A 24,779-nucleotide genomic window follows, 5' to 3' on the forward strand; every position below is an offset into this window, starting at 1 on the left:
GATGGAGTGGCCTGGGATAGTGCAATCAGCAGGAATTTATCAAGTGAAACACAAACTGCCAGGGGTGTGTAAATTTGTTTAGGACAAAGCTTCCAGAAAGAATAAAATGCAGCCCAAGGAAGCAGCTGGATATCCAGCCTCTCCAGAGTAGGATTTCAGGTTGTCACTAGGTATTCTCTGAATCTATGAGAAAAGCATTGAAAAGATCCTGTAATTATTCCCTTGACACTGTTCCTTTGCACAGCAAATCAAATGCAGAAACTCAGGGAAAAAATGCACACAGTGAACTAAAGCAGAAAACATATTAATTACAAATACAGAGATTTAGAGGTTTAAGTTTTGTTCGTTACTCTTTTTCTAGCTTTATCAGTGACTCAGTTGTGAAAACTTGTCCAAGTCATCTTTGCCCAGATTTTTAAGTGGCATTTAGGCACATCAATAAATACCTATTTAAAGCTTGGTGCGTCACCTCTCAGCATGCTCTGCCCATGGAATGGATGTACTGCCTGATGACCCCAGGGAAAAAGACTCAGTGACTGTAAACAATGACGAAATTTAATTGAGGTAGGAACTATGCATGATCATATTATTGTTCCCCTGTCTTTTGGTGATGCTTCGCTTCCACAACTATGTTGATTAACCCAAGCGCTCCTTAACTAGGGCAAGAGGACTAACACATGATACATACAGAAAGAAGACACTCCTCTAATTACTGCAGACGAAATTAATCCTGTTGGAGAAAGCCTGTAATGTGGTTTAAAAGTTCTGCAAGATGCCCAGGAGAACACCTCACAGATGTCAAACACAGGCCCCTTTCCTAATCCTGCCCACAAACTTATGAGATGTAGTTTGCTTGATATGACTAAGAAAGAGAGAAGATCCACTTTGCCCCAGATGCTTCTCTTCTGCATCAATGCTGAGCTGCACTGAACATGTGCACCCCTGATGATCCTGGAAGCACGGTACAGGACAATGTCTGCAATTTCCCGAATGATCAAGTGCTCTATAAATATTTTAATATCTTCTAATGCTTGTACCTACCCTTTTTTAATTTCTGTGGCTTTAGGGCACCCAACTTGCCAGTCCTAGTTCAAAATCAGTGAAATTCTAATACAATAAAAGGAAGATTTAAACATTGCCTGAAACTTGTGAAGATTCATTAAGCAGTAAGTGCCCATCAGTTTGTCTGAGGGCTCTAAACCAGACTAACAGAGAAAATCTGTGTGATACAAACCTACTACTACCTAGAAGCTGTTTTTTTAATCATATTTTGTTTTTTTGTTGTTTCACACATACAGAATTCCTGCTACTGCTTCTAAAAAGGGAAGCCTATGTATTAATCTCCAATTAAGCCTCTTCGGAGAGAGATCTTCTCTACTAGTGTAAGCATAGGTTTGGGGTTAAAAAAAAAAAAAAGATTAGAATAACTTTCTCATTGTCTAGCCAAAGGTTTTATTGCATGATAAAGCCCCATGATTCATGGACTGCACTCCCAGGTTTGGTCAAGGACTGGTTAACACCACTATAGCCTCTGACTAAGGTCATCTCCAGTTGAAAAATAGGAGATGGAAGTATCCTGCACGTTTTCCCTGTACTTCCACACTCTGAGCTCATATTGGTCTCTAGGTACGTGCCACTGATCATCTTTGGACAGTGAACTTGCTGGACCTTGGATCTGATCTGCTACAACTTCTCATGATCCTCCCTCGCGTGTGACTGAGTCAAGCAGAGGAACTAAACCTTCCTGGCTGAGCAAAGCACCAAGGGCTACCCTCTGAGCAGGTCACCTGAAAAGCAAGAGCTGCCTCAATACGTGACCTGCATGGACATTACAGAAAACAGGGATGTTGGAAAAGACGTGCTCCTGAAAACACGCTGGGAAAGATCCTGCCTGTTCAACCTGGACAAAAAATCAAGTCATCTCACATCACCGAAGGCAGCTGAAGCAGGTGACTACCTATACCTACTGCACGGGTAGCTGTGTGTAGTGTATGAACACCCAGAGCCCACTGAGGCTGGCGGTTCATTTCAGCAGCCTTGGGACCATGCCAACCGGTGAATCCTGCCCCCATTCAAAGCTACAGGAGAACTCCCTTTTCCTCTCAATAGGCTCATCATTTTCCCCAGAGCAGCCAATCCTTTTCATAATTTTCCTAAGCTTATTATCTGTTTCCTGCGACAGTGGATTCCACAGGTGAAGCCAGCACTGTGGAAAACATATCTAAAATGCGTCCATTGTTTTTTATTGTAAGCAAATTTCTTATTTTTTTACAGCTTTCTTCTCTCAGCTTTTAATTTTGGAAAACCGTACATAAAAGTACCCAGTGTGCCTCTTCTGTGGCATTCATTACCTCACATCTCTCTATCATGTCTCTGCTTATTCATCTCTTGTCTTAACTAAGCGGGCCTAATCTTTTTAAATCTCCCCTCATATGAAAGGTTCTCTGTGCCTCTAATCATTTTCATTACCCTCCACTGAATCCTTTCAATTTTTTTTTTCTCTGTCATTTCCAGAACTGAAACACAACATTTAAAAAGAGGCTGTACCATTGAGTTGCATAACGAAGGTAGGATATTTTCAGTCATTTGCCTTATGACAAAGTAAAATGGTCTTCACTGTTCAGCCTCACTACTGTGCATTCGTACAAAAGTTCTCTATCTTTTAAGTTGTGTCTCTGATAAATACAGCCCAATTTTATGGTATTGCTGACTCTCTGATCAGTCAGTGTACCCAAACTTAAAAATTAAAGGGAGAAGGCAGCAAAAGGCAGGTAGGACAGCTTTCTTCCCCAGAACTAGAGCAGAGAGCCCCAAAGATGCTAAGCAACCTATTTTATAACATACCCATTATCACACAGATAACCTGCCGGCCATCGCAATCAGATTTCTAGCAGTTATAACTGACATCAAATCCTGGTATTGTCAAATCTCTCTGACACAGCTGTTGTGCAGAATGTCCTCAGCTTAAGTGTGTCATGCATTACTTTTAAAAAAAAATTCTATCTAAGTTGAAGAACTCCTTTTAAAGTACGGGGGATCATGTTCTGCTTTCAGTTACAGGCAGCCCTGCATCCCACCTGTTTTCATGGCCGAGCCCTGAGCCCATTGCCATTTGCTGAACACGGCCAGTGGCATGAGATGCTGAAGGACTAAGAGGATCCTGAGCCTCAGGAGACACTGCAACTGCCTTGTTTTGAGTGAACTACTTGTGGTTTGTTCTTCTGAGCTGCTAATTGCCTGCCAGCTCTCCCTTTGGCTTTGTATGTCACCGCCTCAGTGGGACATGGGGACAGAGAAACCATGCAAAGCCTGGTATCTTCCACTGAGCAGCAACAAGCTGCAGCAAGAACGCACGGAGGAAAAGTCGCTCCATCAGGCAGATGAGCGTGGCACGAAGAGACATCACTTTGTCACAGCCCGGCCGCTGCGAGGGGGAGACGTCTGTGAGCTGGCAAGAGCGGCTGAGAAAGAAAACACGTTCCTGTCCCGGTAGCCCTTTTACACAATTGCTCTTGTATTTGTCTACATGATCGCTGTCCCTGGGGGAAACCCGCACTGCTGCTGCTGGGGCTGCAGAGCGCAGGGTGGCAGCCGTCGCTTAATTTGCTCCTGGAACAAGGTGACTTGGCCAGCGTTTGTTAAAATACCACCTGGGAGTGAGGGGCAAGAAGGGCAGCGCAACCCTTCTGCTGCCACATTGAGTGCCTTGGCTGTACCATCCCAAAATGCTGCTTGCAGTTATGTGGGCTGGAAGAAGCTGCAGGAGACAGCTAACCTGGGATGGGGTTCAGCAGGCAGCAACAGCCGCGCCGGGGCACCCCTGACCCCAGCAGAGAGGATGGGCAGTGATGCTGGAGCACTGCATCACCAAACGTTCCCCTGACGCTTTCGTGGTCGCAGCTCTCCCAGCACCAGGAGCATCTGGGAGCTCCCCAGACAGGCTCTGCAGAAGGAGCAGGGCCAATTACAAGAGTGTGGGATTTATTGCTGTATCCTAGATACAGGACATCAGCTCTGGGGTAAGGAGATGGAAGAGATCTCCTTCAGACTGTCACCCATGATTTCATGCAGATTTATCTTGAAGTGCTAAAAACCCCAATAATCTAATCAGTGTTTGCAGCAAGCTCTAAATCTGTTTAATTACAAGCAGGGACATGACCCTTTTAGCAGCAGATGCTCTTAAGTTTCTATGGAAAAAAAGGAAAGCACGCAAAGGTTTCTCTTTTTTGGGGGAAGGACAGCTGAATGAACAACAGTCAGAACAAGTACTACAGTCCTTCCCGTGGGAATAGGCAATAACAGGGAATGCTGTTTCTGTGGTAACCCCCGACGTAGCTGAAAGCCTGTCTGTACAACTGCTGTGAGTTATGATGGGTAAATCGATGTGGAAGTGATCTCCTTGTCCTTTGCTGCTTTGGTGAGCTGCCACCCTATGTTTCGGATGGCACGCTCGCGGAGGCAGTGCTCTTCCACCCCAGGGCTGGGCAGGCAGCTCTCCCAGGCACAGCCTCAGCTCAGCTCAGACCTCCCCAAACCACCACCAGTCGCTTCGCTGACATTAAAGAAGAAAGATGGGGTCCCCCCCCAGAGGAAGCGCTTAGAGACAGATGCTGCTGAACGAGCTCTTTTTCTGCACGCTAGAAATTGCCTCTGCTCACTGACTGTGAGAAGCTGCAAGTGGAAGATAAATAACAGCATGGGCTGCAGGAGAAGAAATAATGCCATATTACATCAAACAGGACCTTGCTTCACTGTCAGCTTAGAGTCAATTCTGCACAAAAGGACAGCCCTGCCATTTGGCCTGTATATTTTATTAATGTGGATGCATATTTATGGTGCTATGGATTAGCCGATACTTTGGCGTTCAATACCGTCCTTTTACGCTGGAGTTCTCGGCAAAGGCATTTGTCCTGTCTGCTGCTATTCCTTGTGTGCAGCGAGCAGTGCTCTCGGACAGCTGCTGTTCTGTCCCTGGACCATCCCCTTGCACTGCCTGGGCTGCGATCGCTGCCGTAGAGGTGCCTCACCTATACCATACACTACCAAACATGTTTTGGGAACCCACTGTAAACCTCTGTAAAGTACTGAATGCAGTATAGTCTTTGGACTGGAATGACATACTGAAAATAATATTAATGCCAAACTAACAGGCCTATTAATTAGGTTTTTATTCTGCACAGTGCTACATTGCATGCTTAATTTTTAACATGGGTAACGTCAGTGTCAGGAAAGTTAAGCAGGTCATTACAAAAGCAGCGACTCTTTCAGGACCTGATCCAAAAGGTATTATGACCAAGGGAAATACTACCCATGACTTTACTGCATTTTGGTTAGTTTTCTCTTTGTGTAGTCTGCAAAGAAACATGTGTCTTGCTTTAAGAAATCAAACCTATTTGATACTTTTCACTACTCATTCAGCTTACTTGCTTAGTATGAGGTGTAAATAAAAAAGATTAAGCTTAACAGTAATGGGAGTGTCGCAGGTTCAAGGATCTGGTTAGCTCCACCCTGACCAAACCAGCATCTCTGTATCACCAAATGGTAATGAGACCTTTTCAAATGAGCTTGATTTACTGCAATCCATTTATTCATGAATGCCACGGATGGATGTTTTTCAAACCTCTGTAGTTTGACAGTGCTGGGACATTACTAGCAGCCAAACCCTGCTTCTTGATATAGAGCGGCAATGCCCTTTGAAATTCCTCTGTCCTCATGGTTCCTTAAATTATGCTATTGAACGTACGCTGCTAAGAGGATCTCGGAGGGATGTTTGTATTAGATGGCAGGCTAATTGAGGGATTTGAGAGATTTCAGATGGCAAAAACTTTTAAAAACAAGATAATCAAGGATTATACAAGGGAGATCAGATATAAGAGTGACCCTTTATTTGAGAGCTGATGCTGACTAGCAGAAAACATTTGTTTCAGCAGGGAAAGACCCCACCTAAGAAGGGACACTTAGGCAGAGAACAGGCTAAATTTCTCTCTGTAAATGACATATACGCATTTCTCATAAGCAACACTTTGAGGGTCAAATTAATGGAAATTCAAGTTTGGGGAAGTTTTCCAGCACCTTGCACATGAAAAACTGTGCAGCAGAGCAGAGCGCAACCTCCTCTGCAACAGGCACAGGTAACAGGAGGCTGTGTGTCATTCGGGGAAGTCGTGCACTAGCATTTAAAATGCTGCACTGCTCTAACAAGCAAGATGGCACCACGTAGCTTGGGAAATGGGAGGCTTCATTCTACAGTCAGCACTCGAACCGCAGTGCACTCTCCCGCAAAGCGTGAATACGTCCCTAGGAACAGCTCAGACAGACGAGGAGAGCAGCAAACAGCCACTTCCACATCTCATCAGCCCCTCAGAAACCAGCCCAGGCAGAACCACAGGGAAACCTCACTGAAACGTCAGACAGGCCCACAAAGCTGCCTCCAAAACACAGTTTCTTTGGGTTTTATAGTTGTTACTTCTAAACAGGGGCCCCCAGCAAGCCACATAATGCAGAAAGAAACAAACATTTCTAATACCTCACTCCATGATATGGCTATGCCATTAGCATCTAGAGACTGGGCTGAATATTGTATGTCCTCTTAACAGGCCTCCAACAACTAACTGTCCTAATGAAGTTAAGAATACACGCTTTCTTTTTCAGTAATTTATGGGAAGTTTTCTCTAAAACAAATACACAGTCTAATAGGAACCCCTGTCCTTCCAAGAGACAGCCTGAGCCCAGAGATAAGCTTATAAAGCTCTGTTTTCTTTCCCACACAGTGATACGGACTTTGCGAGGGTTTGTCATTTGGCTGTTTTATGACTCCCTGCCGCCCCTGGGCTGTGTAACAGATTACTCTGGAGCCAGACTTTTGGGAGACACCGTGCTGCTATTGTCTAAGCAGCAGAGGCAAAACGGGTCCCTGGTAAAACACTTGCAAAGCTAATTTAAACTTGGAAGACACCCAAATGTCTCTGGGAGGTGCAATTTAAAACCCTAACCTAAGATAGCCTGGACTGCAATCGCGGATTTCTGGGAACGGTGTGGAACAGTTGCTCCATGAGCCAAACACTGCAGATCTCTCTATTACAGTATTTCGACAGGAGAGCTGTTGCCATTCCGAGTTACCTCACAGAGAAAAAAGTAGCAAAATACTAAATTCAAACATAGGTATGACCACTCCCTGGCTTACACATCCGCACCAGCAGGTTCCCTCAGACTTCCTGAGAATCTGAGTCGAGGAACAGTTAACATCTCAATCTCAATCTCTCTGACAGTGTTACCTGTTGAACAGACAGGGAGCTCCCCGTAAGGATTCCAAAGGGTTCTAGTGCAGAGAAATCCCTGAATCATACAAGAAGTTGAATGTTGTGAGCACCTTGATTTTAAAACCAATTCTTGTATCTCTGCTACAGAAAGTCCTTTTAAGCACAGTTAAAACAAAGAACTTCTGGCACTAGATTAACAGATGCTGTGCATTGTATCATGAGGAGGAAACCTGAAAGGTAAGTCCAAGGCTTAGTTTGAAAACTTCCGTTGTATTTTTTCTTGAGAATCTAAACTGCCTTGGATCAGTTCTTCTAAAATCTGGCTATCTATTTCCAAGTCAGCAAATAATAGCTGGCTGCAGCCAGCCAAGCAGAGAGCAGAGAGCTAAACCACTCTGCAACTGAAAAGTATAAAGGTGAGCTTGTCCATCAGAAAAGGTGATCATCTTTCAATTTGCCCACTGGTTGATCTTCCATTTCACTGTCCAGGGCTACCTGTTGTTAGTATAACATAACGCACAGCAAAAAAGGCTGAGGGAAGAAGGCACAGCAGACCAAAGATTCAGGGGAATTGCTGATGAATCCTATCACCTGCCTTCTGAAGTCTGCCAAGGAATATGGGCTGGCAAGTTCAGAAATGCAGTTTTCCCGCAGGCAAGCAAGACTCCTTGGAAAGCTTTGGGCTTTCAGGGTTTTGAGGCTAAGCCTGTGGAGACCGAATGGGGTAACTAAATGCCATTTAAATTCTACCACTGAAATAAAGTAAGACTGCTGATGAAATAAATGGGATTCATCTATCTAAATACCCCTGAGGATCTGAGTCCAAATCTGCACCTGCGTGTGCAAGTCCAAGCTCCGATTCATCTCATCTACCTTCAGGCACTTAAAAGAAACACCAGAGTTAGGAGCTGGGTCAGTCTGGGATTTTCCTGTCCTCAGTGAACATAGCTGGGCTAAATTACCCCCGGAGAGGATAAGGGAGGGTGGATCTGCTGTGTTTGACTCCTACACCACAGACCCAGCTCTGCTACAGCCTCTGGTCCTTTCTGAGCACAGCGAGAAGAGGTGCGACACCCCAGGGCAGCACTGCCGTGCCCTGTGCCGCCGCGGTGCCCGAAGCCCGCAGGCAGCCGCCGGCAGAGCAAGGCTTGCACGGCCAGTGCTCGGCCGGGGACGGCGGCATGCAGGTGGGGAGAGGAGAGCGGGGAAGCCGCAGGGAGGTGAGGGCAGGGGTGGGCGGGATGAGAATGGGCAGAGATAAGACCCAGGTGGGAATGGAGGGAGACGAGAGGGGTGAGAGACATGGTGGGCAAAGCAAACGGGGGCCAGGCTTTTCCTACCAAACCACAAGCCGAGCTGCAGGGGTGCTGGCCCTGTTCCTCCCCCAGTGTTACTGTGGGGGGTGAGGCCAGTCTGCGGGCTCTGCTGGAAGCCTCGGCAGGACTGCTCCATCCCAGTACGCTGCGGCTCAGCAGAGCAGCACAGACTGTCCCCAGGTGGCCCCGAGTTGCTGTCCCCCATCACAACGTGAGATGGGTTAAGTGAGCTTTATGATCAAGTATCTTATAGAAGAGGATTTCAGTTCTGCTCTGATCCAAGGCAGGGAAAGTCTGCCCCAGATCAGCCTCGGCATCAGCAGTCTGACGGCTGAAATGGAAAGAAATTACCTCGGGTACACCCGAGATACAGTTTTTGCTTTGCAATATTTACAGGGATTTCTCTCCCCTTCACTGAAATAGCCCCCAAACCTTACAGTCTTATTTTGGCAAAGCTCCCGTTGAAATGAATCACAACTTTGCCTGAGTTAGTGCTCCAGGACTGAGCTCTAAATTATTAAAAGTGAATGGTATGTAAGAATTTATGTCAATTTTCAAAACAGCTCAGCAAAGGTAGACAAAAATCCTTCTTTGAAACTAGTAGAAGGTATGTGGCTGAACTCCCAGTCTACTTTGAAACCTAAGCCCTAGCTTTTTAGTGAAACACAGAGCCTTTTAAACCTCATATTTTAATCATTATACTTCTGTACAATGCAGAACTCTTACCTTGTTTCTTTGCTTCAAATAAAACCTCCACCATTACTAGCTTTACAGTCGAAGCGAGCCCCTTGCATCACAAGCTGACGCGCTCCTCGTGGGGAAGCTGTAGGCTCGTTCCTTTTCTCCCTTTTGCAAAATAATCTACTGTCTGAACAGGCAAATGTACCTTCCCAGAGCGACCTGTTGATATCCCTTCTTGTTCCTACCCGCCACGCAGGCACCTTCAGGGGACTCAGACTGAACATCAAATATTGCTTTAGGCATTGCATTTGCATTTGTAAGATCAGCCATAGGTACAGCAGCATCTGTAGCTCAACGGGTAATTAACTCTTCCCTGGATTTGGGGGGGGTTTAGTCTGTGCCACCTGCGCAGCCAGGTGAGTTGGTGGTGTTTTGCTAAACTGGAAGCCATGTATGTCAGACCGGGGCTGGCAGAGCTCCAGGTGCCCGGGCTGGTAGAGAGCCATCTCTGGGGTATGTGACTTGCAGGAAACCTTCAAGAGTGACACCCCAGGCCCTTGATGCCAGCCTCAGCCCTTCACCACGTCCACGGGTGCTCAGAGGGACCAGCTACTCGTGTTTACTCAATTCAGCAACACCACATAAAAATTATCACCTTATCAGGGGTTCCTAGACTTTCATTACGGTGCAATGTTTTTATAATTATTCCTAACTGGCTTTGCCTAGGATGTCTGAGTGCAGATTAATTGAGTATACAGACTAATTATTTTCTTTCTGTAGGATATAACAGTTTGGCTGCTGTCTCTTGTCTTTTTAAGCTCAGATTGGTGAAATTCAGTTCTTTGCTTCAATGTATCCCATCACTGGGTGCTTGTCATCGAAAGGCAGCTTCTGCCAGAGCTGAAAACACAGCCACACAAGCACAGAATACAAACTGTAAAATGACGTTGAAGAAAAAGATTAATTTCTTCCCCTAGATTTTGCAAAGCCATTACCTGTTTTTGAATGACATTTCCAATTCTACACTGGGAACTGCTAAAGCATTTACATAAGAATGCAAAAATGCACACATTATCACTGCAGGAAGCACTTAAAATTTAAGATAATTATATAGTATGGAAACGATTTCAAAGGACTCAAACAAAATAACAACTAATTCTAGAGAGTCACCCTTTAAGATGATTATTACTCTGCACTACTGCTGATCTCTCACTAAAAAATCCTTCTCTTTACAATTATATGCACATTATAAATTCCTGCTTTGTTCTTCCACCATCAAGCTCCTACAGCTGCCACTGACAAATTTGCATTCTCTGAGAGCTTAACTAGACAGCCAAAATATTCACACTGTGAACAGAGGTAAAACACACCGTTGCCATACTCGGGTACAATCCTCCCTTCACCTCTGCCTTACGCCAGGTCCTTTTCTGTGGGTTTCAACACCTCTGGTTTTAAAGCGGCTCAGGTTGAACCTCGGGAAGGAGCCGCAGGCAGGGGCACGTGGCAGGGGGCTAAGGGCAAGTCCTGTGTCGGAGGAGAGCGCCGAGGCCCGTCCTGCAAACCCGGAGAACTGCACCTAGATGCAGGCAGAGGGTTCGCAACAGGGACGCGGGGCGGATTCCTCTGAGGGACTTGGTACTTCTCTGCTGTATAAAGAAAGCCAGAATAAAGCATCCTGCGCCGGAGTCAGCAGCACAGGTTATACAAAAAACTTCTAGCACTGTGTTTTGGGGGAGAAACGCTCTGTGTCATTCATCAGCGCTGCTGGGTATGCAGTGAGAAGAGCAGCCAGTAAACAGCGATGCTTCTCCTCATCTAGGCAGACTAATAGAAAGCAGTAAACATTTATTTGGCCAGCAGGTTTCCAGACAAAAAGATCACATTTGAACTGAGGAAACCTGGCATGGGAAGCGAGAAGCACACTTGTGGAGATGAAAACCTCCTGCCCCACCAGCCGCCCTCCGCCTTCTGCTTCCACTCCCCACTTATGCTCTCGTTCCTGCCTCCTGCTCCACTTCTGCCGTTCCCCTCTCTTATCTTTTCCCCAAGTGTCCCAGGAAAAAAAAAGAAAAAAATCCCGCCTAGTTCTTTTGCTCAAGGCAAACTCAGTTGGGGAAAAACTTATCTGCCAAACCCTAATATGTTTTTATTGCATATCTGCAAAGAGAGCTTTACAGAAGCTCATGCCAAAGTCAAACACTCTTCTCCCCCCTCCCCCCAGCAAGGGCAAAAGTACATAATGAACTCACAGCAAATGAAAATTTCTTGTCTCAGATATTACAGAGACATAAGAAAGTCCCATCCCAAGGCTCTGACTGAATATAAATGGATAAAAAATGTGTTTTCCGAGTCTAATTCTTAGAAATAATTGCAGTGATAGAGCTGAAACTTCCCCACAAACTTCAGCTGGAAATGGGAAACTGACAGATTTTAAATCTTAAATTCTGACAAAGTACAGAGCAGCTGAAAATACTATCTAGTAATGGGAAGCGCAACCAACTTACTAATAGGTGTTGCTACCTGGGCTGCTGCTGGTCTTTCTCATGACTGTCTCAAACGAACCAAAGCATCGGAGGTCTGAACAAACCAGAGATGTTTGATTGGCAATGGGGTTCCTGTGGAAATTTAATTAGGCTTGGACTAGAAAACATTTCAGACAGTGTTGGCATGGATTCCCATCTATTAAATAACACTTTGCATGAGCAGACTGTCACCAGCTTTTGCAACACGCCTTACAGATCTATGCGAAGCTTTATTAGATAACTGTGAGCAGGTCAGCGTTGGGCAATGCGCATTCACAACAGTTATTTCAATCATCCAGGGCTACAGCGTTTCTTTTTTATGGTCAGCTTGGCTAGCCTAACTATTGCACTCCAGAGACTATTTCTACTGGCAGGAAATGTGATAATGAAGCCTGTTATTTTTCAAACATAGACGGGGTGTATGAAGTCCTGTCTCCCTAAACACAGTGGGGCTCAAACCCAGGAGGAGCTTTGCTGACCCCAAAGGCAGAAATCCCTCAATGAGAAACCACCTTCCCTCTGGGTTGTCCCCACGGCTCTAGTCCCGGTGTTTCTTCCAAGAGGTCTGAGACTGCCCTGCCACCTCTTCTCTCCATGTATTTGAATCTCCTGCTCCTCTTTTTTGGGCATAGAAACCATCACAAACAGCAGCCAGAAACATTCCCCTGCCTGCCTGTACCCTGGGTGGTCACTGTGGTGGGCTGGTACTGAGATGGCCTCTGCTCTTCACACACCTCATCCCATGAAGGCGCACAATCGTGTCTCACAATTTTCTCAGATGAGAGAAGACAGGAGTTGCCAGCCTATGACATCACTTTTAAAAGCAAGCTTGCCAAACTCACTCTAAAATGAATTATAAAAGTCTAGCTTAAACCAACCAGCTGCCTACCCAACACCCAGATTGCAAGGACCTGTCTAGACGGAGAGGTAATTATACAGAAAACAAGACGCTATGTCTTTGCAGCAGAGCCCATCTTTCATGTCGCGTTGTCACCGAAACCTTATCATTATTGATAAAAGACAAAAGAGCTGTGCCAAGTGATGGTCTAGATGTCATCTTCTGGTGTGGACACAACCTCATCTGACCTTTCAAATCAGCCAGCGCAATTTGGGGTCAGGGCACCATGATTGCCTAATTCAAATTTGACACTTCCCAGCGTGGCCTGGGACAAGTCTCTTTGTTACAGCCTCATTTCTCAGGGACGCACTTTGGGGAGCTGCACATACTAAAATGAGCAAAGTACTATATCCAATTTCCTATTTTGTAAAACAGCAGTGATTACAACTGTGAGAAGTAATTAATGTTTGTCCTCCATTGTGAAAATGAAGACTACTAAATAATATCTGAGTGTAATCACATTTACATAGTTGAAGTGTGCTTAGGAAAAAATAATCTTTTAAGAGATTCACCTTTCCTGCTCCCAGTAGCAGCAGTCAGTAGTGATACCAGACAAGAATGTAAAGGGCTGAATTATTTCTGCAGACAGAAAAATGATTGATATCTTTTTAAATAAGTCATGTGAATTATATATAAAAAGCTTATAACCTAACCATCAAATGATGTATAGTGTGGCTTATCATCGGGGTTTTAATGTGATACCTCTAAAATACAATTGTATATGGTTCAGCGATTTACTAATAAGCTACTTTTACAACACAGGCACACAGACAGAGATGCAAAGCACAACAGGTCTAAACCAGCCCCCCCCCCCCCCCCCTTTTCATTTTCACTGCTAAAAAAAAGCATTTAGACTGACTTGTTTTTATTATCCCTTCATAATTTTTAATCCATTAGTGGGCTACCTTCTACCTCAGCACATAAATAATTTGGCTTTTCATCATCAGAGACCTTTACAATATTTTTGTTGTTCATTTACTCTCTTAGTTTTCTGGATGTGCTGGGCATATCCCAGCACAAGAAGGACCCACCTGCCCTAAGAACTCCAGATCAAAGAATAAAGATGAAAAATATTCATTAGAGGCAGCAGGAAAGAAGGGGTCTCAGAGACAGGCAGCAATGTAATGTTCAAAAACTTAAAAAAACCCCCAAACTTAGAGCTGAAGTGCATTGCAGTTTCGGTAGCAACTTCAGCACTTGGGGTAAACTCATGGAAGTGCTGTGGTGATTCTGGAACGTACTTCTCCCAGTTTATCATGAAGCTTGGCTCCCTATGTTCCCTCCTTGCTTCTGGAAACAGGACTTGTCTGCCAGCAGCACCTCCCAGCGCTCAGATGATATTCCCACATGAGTGATTTTACAAAGGAGGACATGGAAATGAAGTTCTTACATGTTTTGCCCAAGGCTAATGAAGAATTTATCTCCCAGCGTGGATTAAAACCCCAGAACACTTCTTGCACTACTATTGTTGTTAGTATAGACTTTTCCTGCCTCCCCTGACTCCACTGAGCTCTCCTGCACATTGAAGCTGAGGTAAGTTTGGAGTCTCTTGGTTTATTGGTTTTTAAACCCTTAAAAGGTCCTGAAATAGCCCCAGTCCTTGTTGTCTCCTTACTATCTCCTGCTACTTGGCTAAATTTGTCTTTTGTCTTTTTCCATAAACCTTTTCACACTCAGAAGACGCATGCAGGATTTAGCTCGGACTGGCAGAAGAGCATCCAGTCTCAAGTCCATGCAAGGGGTATGGCCACGTCTCCCTTTTACAAAGTTAAAAGGCACAGGAGTAGCTGCTAATGTTACAACACCCTGGTGACCTCTACCTGCACTGTCCAACCGCAGAGGCTGAGAGGGCAGTGAACTTTTGGGGGTATTTTTACGTGATGAAGCTTATTTCACCCTGAAGCTGGCAGCACATTACTAACCTCTTGGTGATGGCAAACCACTGGCACCAGTGCCTAGTCAAGAGAAAGCTGGGCTACACCAGCAGCAAGGTGCTACCATGGTTTTAAAAATTAATTAGGCACTGTGCACTGTAAAGCTTGTCCATCCCCTGCTAAAATGGGTCCATGGTGGTGTTGGAGGGGAAATTGGTGGGAGGATCTGTTGGTGATCACTATATATCAGTAAAACATGGTTAATGTGCATCAACAACTACACGCTGCACCAGTTACAGTACGTAGCTACAAGTAAGTAAAGTACATTATTAGTGTAATTACAAGGAACCGATCCCTGGGGGTCATACAAATAATTCAGTATACTAGCTAAAAATGAGCTTTCTGAGAACATTTACACTAGTATAATCTGATGGGATGCAGAGTTCTGGAAAATAAATGCCAAAGGGGATGAGAACACAGCTAAAGCTAATTTATTTTTTAAATCAAGTGAATATTCACATTTTTTCCCCTGTATTTGCTCAGTTTTAATGAATAACTTCTTTGCTGCTTCATTGCCATCTCTTCCATCTTGGGCAACACATCCCAAGTTGGGGAATTGTATCCAAGGCTCAGCGCAACTGCCAAGGAGGGAAAGGCAGTTAAAATAAAGCCCTTAAAATACAGCTACGCTGCACTGCACATGGGAGACACCCCTGTCTGAATGGACAGCGTTTTCAGGGAGCTTCTAAAAAATAACCTCTGTTATTAAAGCAATCACCTTGTGTCAAAAAGCAGAGTGACAAGAGAGAAAATTTACCTGGGTAATAACTCAGCAATAAAGGTATATACAGAGGAGGAGGAAATTGGGTTGTTGCAGACACAGCAATAACATCACGAAGCAAAATCCAATATTGGAAGAGATAAAAGTTTTCCGTCCCAATATTTCTCAGTGACAAGTATGAAAGAGTATGCATAAGAACAACAGAAAAAAGATGAAAGATAGCATCAGTAACAAATGCCTTTGAAAAGTGAGCTAACAGGTAATTAATCCCTCAAAAGAAAGAAGATCAGAGCATTTGGCAAACTTGCCCAGATACAGATCTTGGTAACATACGCTTTGGGTCCTCCTTGTTTAGTTTTGCTAAACGCTCTGCAAAGGTGATTCAGAGAGATCCCACCCAAAGGGCTGGCTCTTCCCCCGGGAGAAACCTGCCGAGCTCTCCCCATTTCCACACGCCTAGAAAAATAACGGGTAAACGGGAGCAAGCAGGGTATTAAGGTGGCAATGGTGGTGACAAGGCAAGCCAGAAACAAAATGTGTGTAGCAGTGACATGTTTTCTAACAGCAGTGACAGATTTTAATAAGCAAGCTATTCTTAAGTTTTTATTTGAGGTGTATATAATTAGGTAATGTGGGCGTTGAGCGATAAAACCCACAAGAAATACACAAATTAGAAGCACTGATTTTTCAAAACCATGGCCTGTTTCATACTAAATGGCGTGACCTATTTTTATTGTATTATTATATTTGAAAAGTAAAAGGAAAAAATTTCTTTTTCATCTCTTCTTCAGCATGGAAAAGATATACTGGGCACAAACCACGCTGCTTTTTCAAATCTCCTCTTTCAAAACCAAAGAACCCCTATTTGTGGCTCAATTTCTTCTGCTGTTAACTGGCTTCTTCCTAGGAGTTACAAGTGAGACCTACCTTGTCTTTTCCAGGTTTTTCTGGTGATCACTTTCAGAAACTTAGCTACAAACTCAGCTAAATATAAGCCTGTTCTAGATTTGAATAAGAACAGGGAAAGCTAAAAAAACCTCTATGACTGCTGATCAGAAGGAAGAATTTACAATGAATTTCAAGAATACCTTTTGAAGGCAATATGGATGCTGAAAAAATAAGAGACTTTTTGATCCGCTCTGAATTTTCAGGCGGTTGCACACATGGCAAGATCTTTTTGTGCGCTATAAATGTGAAATGCCTAGGACAACTTTGTACGCAGATTGTAAGAGTTCAGACTCCTTCCCATTGTCACAAATGGGCTGAACATGGAATCAATACAGCAGTTGTACAAAATACGTACTTCTATGTCAGTAATTTAATCAATTCCTTTTTAAATAACCTAGATTATCTTTGTTAAATTTATAATGTGAAATACTTCAGTGTGCAGGACAGTGTCTCGTTCTAGTACCTTCATAGTTTTTCATATAGGCTTCCACTGGCCACTAATTCGTGAATTACTTTTTTTTGAAAAAGTTACCATCTTTCAATCATATGAATGTTATGTAACAACACATCTTCATCTATAGTGCTTGCTACGAGCAAAAGCACAGTATTATTATTTTCCAAGAAATCCAGTCCATCTACTGAAGATGACCAAAGATAGTTGCTGTTATTGAAAACACTATCAAATATAGATCTTGGGAAACATAATTTGTCCAAATCTCTTGTCATACACCCTGCATAAAAGCGCTGACCAACATTATCCAGGTTCTGCTCTATCCAATATGTTGCACCTACTCAGCACGTGGCTTTCCGCCTGCTGTGCCATCCCCCGCTGGGGCACAGCACACAAAGCCTGAGCTGCCATGAGAACTGCAAACCCCTCTCACAGGCTTCTCTGAAGCCCAAGTGCTCCTGAAACAGTCATTCATTTAATTTTGCAACGTCTCTATCAAATGGTAAGGTATCATTAGAGCCAATAAAAACAAATTCAGTCCCATAGGAAACACCAGGAGTACAAAATCTGTTCTTATTTCAAATGAACATGAAAAAAATCAAAATCTTGGATCTTTTCACAAAACAAAATATCAGAAATAATCTCTTGATATTCTTAAAATGCTTAATTTAGGCTATCATACAACATGAAAACTGAAATTGTAATGTTGAAATGTTTTTAGCTGTAAAACAATATTTTTATAATCTTCCCTCAGGAATTTGAGAAATCAAAACTTCGAGCTTTTCTTCTGAATCCAGTCATCTTTCTCCTGGGTTTTCTCTCCTGAACTCTATTTTCCTGATGTCTTTGATTATCCTTATGCATGAACAGCCCTGCTTTATAGATGTCTTTATGCAGCACCTCATCGAGAGGATCCCTGATCCTGGTTCCCCAAGTATCTTCCTAAAGCTGTCATCCATTTGAATTCATAATAGCAGTTATTAATAAGAATAAGAATATAAAACCAGCAGCAACAAGAGCTTAGTGGCAATGCTATACTTTTAAATGAAAGCTGATTAGTCTCAGCTGTTCCTTCCTGGCTAACAGTGAACTGTAATAATTTTTGATTCTGTCTGCTTTACTGCTTGGCCTTTTGTAGGGAAAAAAAATCCCTTTTATTATGATGACCGGGAAGGCAAAGTATCAGTGTTTTCAGTGACCTCAAAGCTATGATGAACTCAAGAACAGGCATCTTTGCCAACAGTCTGCACAAAATTTTCTTTTTGTTTCACTGCCTTTCTACTTAACATGCAGTTGCACCTGTGGAGAAACAGAGAAATCCCCTCCTCCCTCTGCTTAACTCATTTTCAGCCTCAGTATTGCCAGGACTGATTTTAGCGCTCCCCCCCCAAATAACCTGGCACCTTTCAGCCTGCCAGCTCCCACGTGGGGATTGCTCCCAGTGCTGCTTCCTGGCTTTGCCATCTACCTCTGCATCCTCTGTGCTGGTGTGGGATGAACCCCCGCTCTGCTCCCAGCATTTCCACCCCAGGAGGAGCATGAGGTGGGGTTGGAAAGCTGATTGCTAAAGGAAAAGACTTCCTTTCACTGACAGCAAGGGACACTGCCCTGTTGCACTGAGGACAGCACCAGCTTTCCAAAAATTTCAAGGACTTTGCAGAGAAAACATTATTTCAGGTCAGAAAAACTATATTGCAGGGAGAAGGTCCTTTTAACCCAGCGTGGGAATGCTACTGTGTGCAGGCATTGGGCTCAAACTGCTGCCACATTCAGACAAGCTTAGTGACCTTCACAGCTATGCCTGCAAGATGCTGCACGCTGACGGGATGACGCTGTAAGTAAAAGCCAGGAGCAGTAGGAAATGGACTGCTAAGTGTCTCATTAAATTCCATTAAAGGGTCTAACCGCTATCCTCGGATTGACTGTCAGATGGAAAACATCTGTTTTATTTAATGATTTCTACTGATGCTATTCAGATCCCAGCAAGTTTGAAATGTTGCCCCTTATGCACTTAAAGCACATTTCCCAATTAAGAGTGGAGCAGTTCTTTTTATAGTAAAGTGGGAGATTTGCAGTAACTACTGAAACTCAATTGTAACGAAGATCTCCAGGGCTTGATTAACTTTTTCACTGCAAAAATCAATCTTGATAAGAAAAAGCAAAATCTTAATTCACACAGCAGTTTCTCAGATGAGCTCCACCCTGGGTATGCCTTCTCTTAGTCCCACCCACAGGACATCACCAGAAGGTTGCAAGATGTGTCCAGAGGTTCAGTGTACAGAAATGGAGCCACACCTGATTATTATCAGGGGAAAAAAGGACAGATTCACAGAATTATAGAGACACTGACCTGGAAGAGTTAATGTATTGTCTGATACGCAGGGGACCATTTCCCACAGGCAAACACTTTCAGGGAGGTTGTAACGTAGCCCTTATCCCTTCTCGACATAAACAGAAAATGCTTTTACCAGCTAATGGTCCAGAAAAGTGCACGACTGGTTACTGTAACCACAACAACATATTCAGAAGCAGCGAGACAGAAAATGAAATGCCCAATAAGCATATGTTGTTTTTAATAAAGAATGATTTAGTGCTAAGTGGAGCACACCATCTCCAAGGTTGCTCTGTGAAAACAGAACACCAGCACCCTCGGGATGCCCCGCTGTGTCCCATCCATCACCAACCGCAGCATCACCTCGCCCTTCTCCCCCCTGTGCATCCTATCCCACGCAGCAAAACAGGGCTGATACCTTCCTTTCTCTGCCTCCCCTATGTAAACTGCTCAGCTCCCCCAGGCACAGCACAAAGCCATACCAAATTCAGTGCTTAATGTACTCTCCGGGCATTTAGGGCTAAGATCATTTGGTCAGAACTGAGATTTGGAAAGACAATTTTGTTCTGGCCTCACATTAACTGTTCATTTATTACACTGTAAGATCAGGTTATCAATTTTCAGAGGTCTGAATGCACCAAGCGCAGACGTACTGCAGACTGACAGTAATTTATTTTGTAGAACGGCTGAGATCGGAGGAGAAGCGCTACCATCCAGGTGGCTTTCTGGGTACAAGCACAATGAATCAGCCATCAGCATTTTAAAATCCTTCCTGTGAAATTCTGGAAAAGGGAGGGAAGTTGGCCCTCACCCTGCCTGCTGCTCCCCCTGCTCCCCAGGACCCAGCAAGCAATGTGCCCATGAGACAGTCTCCAAGTGCTCTTTGCCTTTTGTGAGGATCATCCTAAGCAGGGCCTAAAAATACCTTGTTTACAGACTGCAGCTGAAACAAGCAAAATCACCCTTCTTCCTACAGCAAAACCTTGGTGGACCCTGGCTTATGGCACCCTTCCTGTGACACCACATCTAAGCCCAGAGAGATTAAATCAGTGGGCAGCCCTGGTCACCCCAGGTTGTGTGGTCACCCTCCTCCAGCTGCCTTTTGTTCTTCTGCCTCAAGTAGGTAGGTAAAGGTTACTATTAGGTGCAAATTATATGCAGGAAGTAACGTCTAACATCAAAATCAGTTCTTATGGCAAGTGAGACCTCGAATAGACCTGAGTCAACACCACCACTCCAGGAACCGCCAAGCCATGAAGATGCTGCTTGTTCTGGTTCAAGCAACAACCACCTCCTTACATTCTTCCCTGCAACAGAAATGCAATTGATTCCTTCTTGGGAATGGTTGTAAGAAATGTAAAACTTGGGTAGAAGTTTGTATGGGAATGGGAAGCCAGCTCCAGAGTGATCATTACTACGGAGCAAATAGGCCAAATGAACAGCAGAACACAAACAACAACAAACAAGAATGAGACAGAACTTACAGAGAAAAAATGTCACCTTATTTAAATGAGCAAATCACCATTATTAAATTACCACCTTCTTTAGCTAGCACTGAGCTGATTTAACCTCCACCAAAATAGGCACTGCTAATGTAACAAGAATGAATATAGGACTGTAATGAATGCTGGGTTTCTTTGAGCACTCACATCCAGCTACGAAATGCTAATGCAACGATTTTGCTTAACCCTGGTACTTGGACCCCACTTTTGAGAAGGCACAAAAGCAACTGCTGCTTTCACAAAATCAAGTCTCTGATAAGATGTTGCAGGTTCCACACCATTTCCTGAAAGGAAGATAAGGACAGAGCTTGGACAACTCACATCCTGGGTAATGATGACTCAGAAAACCCATCTCTGGGTACAAAAGCACAGATTCAGGTAAACTCATCAGCTGATATGGAAAAGTAATTCTAGTAGGGAGATGAAAAGTATTTTAAAGTCTCATAAAAACAATCAGACAGAACAAAAAGCACTTCAAAGTTTGTATTGAATCTAGCTACATCTTTGTCTTCCTTGATTTAAGGGATAGCCTCCTACAGCTCAATAGGTCAGACCATAGGTCAGACAGTAGCACTTTGGGCTCTGAAAGCAGCATTACTTCTACAGGCTGCTGGATCATCATTTGTGTGGTTGTGCCAAGGACCGGAGGGATGTCACCCACGCTGGCAGCAACACAGCCCTGCAGAGGGGTGAGCCTTGCTGGCACCAGTGGTGCGGCATACGTGGTGGCTAGGACGTGCTGGGGACAACCTATGTGTCCGACTGCTCCCATGTAGGCAAGCCCTGGGACTTGTCCACTTTTGCCTACTTGTATCATCTCTTGCCCTCGGTGGGACAAGAGGGTCTGGGTGTGCAGAGCTCCGGAAATCAGGCTGCAGACCTGGAGACACAGTGTCTGCCTTCACTCCAAGATTTAGCTAAGGAAGAAGCTAGTCTTGGGTGGTCTGGGGCAGCATGACCTGCCAGCAGCATCACTGCACCTGGCTCTGTGGTTGCCCCTTCCTGACAGATAAAAAATAATAGCAATTTTCCTAAAGGTTTTAAAACTTTTTTATCACAGGCTACAAATGTTGAGACAGAATTTACTGGAAAAGTCCAAATCCTTGGCTATCATGGACTAACCCTTCGTAAACCGGTTATAAATGGATCCTTACCATCAAGTGCGACTTGGTTCGCCTGCGGCACCAAGGAGAAAACTTGATTGCGTACCTAATTTAGGTTGGAGGAAACAGTCTCTGCGCTAACCCTCTACTCTCATATTTCACACCATTTTGACAATCTTAAATGTTTTTCACTCGTGCTGATGCTTTTCTCCTTGGTGTCAAGCTCCATGTAAAAATTTCTGGAAAATTTCAACATAACATGTACCTTCAAATCATCTTCAAGTTGAGGAAAATCTGAAAAGTATGCATTTCCCCACATAAAACCACCCCCAAAATATCTGCCATTACTTCTACAGCCGAAGTGAGGTTTGAAACTTTAGGGAACACCTTCATTTAGCCTGGTAGGAAAAAAAAAAAAAAAAGCAGGATAGACTATATGGAAAATCATCTGCCATCGGTGTGTTCAGTAATAGCTGCTGGGATCTTAGCAGAGCCTGACATTTTGTAACTCATCTATTCCCAGAGTACCCAGCCACCCTGCTAATGGTTTTCTACATAAAGGGGCTATTAAAGAGTAATTTCTGCCTTTTGGAGGTCCCAAGACTCACACTCCCGGGGCTGTTTCTTGCGATGGTGAGAGCTGTCGTCAGCCCGTTGGAAGGAGCGTGCACGAGGGTGCACGAGATGCCTGCGCACACGAGATGCCTGCGCACAGGCGAAGCATCTGCCGCCCGGTCGCTGCGTCTTGACATGAGCCCTTCCCAGTCGCTCTTGTTTAACCTCCAGCCCCTCGCTCAGAAACACGAGTGCTGCTTCACAAGGGGTGGATTAAATGATTTTGCAAATAAATAAGTAATGAGTACCTGTGTTGCAGAGCTGCTGCCCTCTCGTTGCGGGGGAGACGCTGCGGTGAGCGCGGCCGCCTGGTGCAACGCTCTCGTCCTCCCTGCCAGCACCCTGGGCTGACGCTGCCTCTGGGACCCACGCGTGTGGCAGCAACAGCAGCGGCAACTCCATAGGAAAGCGGAGGACAAGGGAGTAACAAAACCCTGCTGAGAGTTCAAACACTCCCTCTTTGGCTCTCCCGTACAGCTGCAAAGAATTTTGCAAATGTCTCTTCTCAGCAATTCTGCCACTGAACTCAAATCCTAGTGGTGTTGCATTGAAAAGGAGAACTCTCTCCTTCAAAATAAACAACTCATTTCCAGGTAAACAAACGAATTCATTACCAAAAAGTCAGATAAAGGATTTGCAAATTGCTTTCGTGGGAGAAGACTATGCAATGGTCTTGCTGCCACAGACTGGTATAAAAAATGGTTTAAAATTTTCTGTGTAAAATTGCATTGCAGGCCAGAGGGAAAAATACACACATGTGCATTGGGAGAAAATATACGTGTTCTGGAGAAAATTTATTTCCTCGGAGGGAAATTATTGAATGTTTTAAACCCATGAAGAAAGAAGACAGGACACATGGCCCTATTTAATCCTCATTACTAATGTCTGGATTCACCTGGCTCACCCATGCATGACTCCATGTGCCAAAGGGTTCAACTTCCAGTACATATGCTTTCCCCACCACTAATTAATTCTCTCCCAACATTTCTTTTTCCCCGAGTAATTTTCTACACGAAAAAAATTTAAATCAATACTTTGCCCAGCTATACTTAGTTAAGAATAATCCAATCTCAGATATGATGGATGGATGGCTGATCTGTAATATACTTGCCCTGTATCATATTTTATATTATTCTGCTTGCTTGCTTTCCCTATTTCTGCTGCTTTATTAATTCCTTCTCTTTCTCCCCTCTCTCAGACTGGCTTTCCCCTTTGGAAATTCTCTGCTCAGTTTCCAGCCTTATTTTTGTCAGTGGATTTTTCCACGGCTCCTTTTTTTGGCCCCTTGAAGAAAATAACAAACCTAATAATGCCCAAGCCCCAGTCAGACTTTCAGACTTTGAAAGCTCGTATACCTTTGCTAGCAAGCAGCATACTTTTTGCAGATTTTCACTTACTTTTTTTTAACAAGCTGACTTTCAAATAAAAATGATGGTGCTTAAATGATACAGCTTCTTTTTCACAGAGATGATCACATTCCTAAGCAGTTCATCCAAAGCTTTGCAAAGGCAATTCAAGCACATCCTTTTACCTGGGAGAAACGGACTGTTATTTCCCAGAGGCAAACACACTCTGATGCTAATTTAAACAGAGCTCATGAAACTGTGTGCTCTGCTGTGAATGGCTAAGGATCATTAGGGCTTATACCACACAGGCTCCTGAGCCATGGTAATTTTAAATTACCCAAAATATATACAATTTTGGTTGAATATATATGCCTGCCACTCCCGCTCCAAATTGAAAATGACTTTTTTTGTAATAAATGCCTATTTTGAGTGGAGTGTTTGGAAAAGAAAAGCCCTTCCAAGCCAGGGTGTCCTCTGAAGCAAATGGGAGAAGAAACAAGTTTTCAAACCACTCCTTTTGTTCCAAAATGTGAAATGTATTTTGTTATTTTTATAGTCACACACTTGCAATTGGCTCCAGCAAGCTTTGAAGCAGGCCTGCAATGATTCTGGGAACAGGAGGGAGGGGGTGATGGGAAGGAAACCTGCCCTCTCTGCTGGCAAAGAGAGGGATGTAATAAATCCAGGGGGGGAACGTATTAAATAAAATATTGAGAAAAGTGAATGTGAAAAGAGGGGAAGTGACAGGAAGAAAGGAAAAGAGAAGTCAGTTGCAGTAAAAATTAACAAGCTATTTATAAAAAAAAGATGCAATAAGAAGAGAAGAGGGAGCCACTGAAGTTAGGAAAAATCAAGTGCAGTCTCTGGTACCAACCCGGCAGAGGAAACAGCCTGTGCTTGGGGGGTGGTAACTCACCCTTCGCTCCCCCTTGGAAGGTGAGGACCATGCCAGAGAAGGAGTTGGGGTATAACCAACAGCCACACCAGCTTTCTGCCCCGCTGCTAAGGATGCAGGGTGATGCAGGGCAGCGTGTATGCACAAATCCACCTCACACCCATGGAAACTGGTAGGCAAAAGCCAGCAGGAGCCCCTGTGATCTGAAAACCTGCGGGGAGTCCCACCGAAGCCAGCGTCCTGTCCTGTGGGCAGG

General features: G+C 44.2%; 1 protein-coding gene across 2 annotated transcripts in view; it reads right to left on the reverse strand.

Annotated features, from left to right (window-relative positions):
- FGF13 (fibroblast growth factor 13) overlaps positions 1-24,779 on the reverse strand; it is a 117,142-nt gene that overhangs the window by 6,635 nt on the left and 85,728 nt on the right. The gene's annotated exons all lie outside the window — the stretch shown is intronic.

The sequence above is a fragment of the Pelecanus crispus genome, chromosome 13 (assembly GCF_030463565.1).
Source record: "Pelecanus crispus isolate bPelCri1 chromosome 13, bPelCri1.pri, whole genome shotgun sequence".
NCBI lineage: Eukaryota > Metazoa > Chordata > Aves > Pelecaniformes > Pelecanidae > Pelecanus > Pelecanus crispus.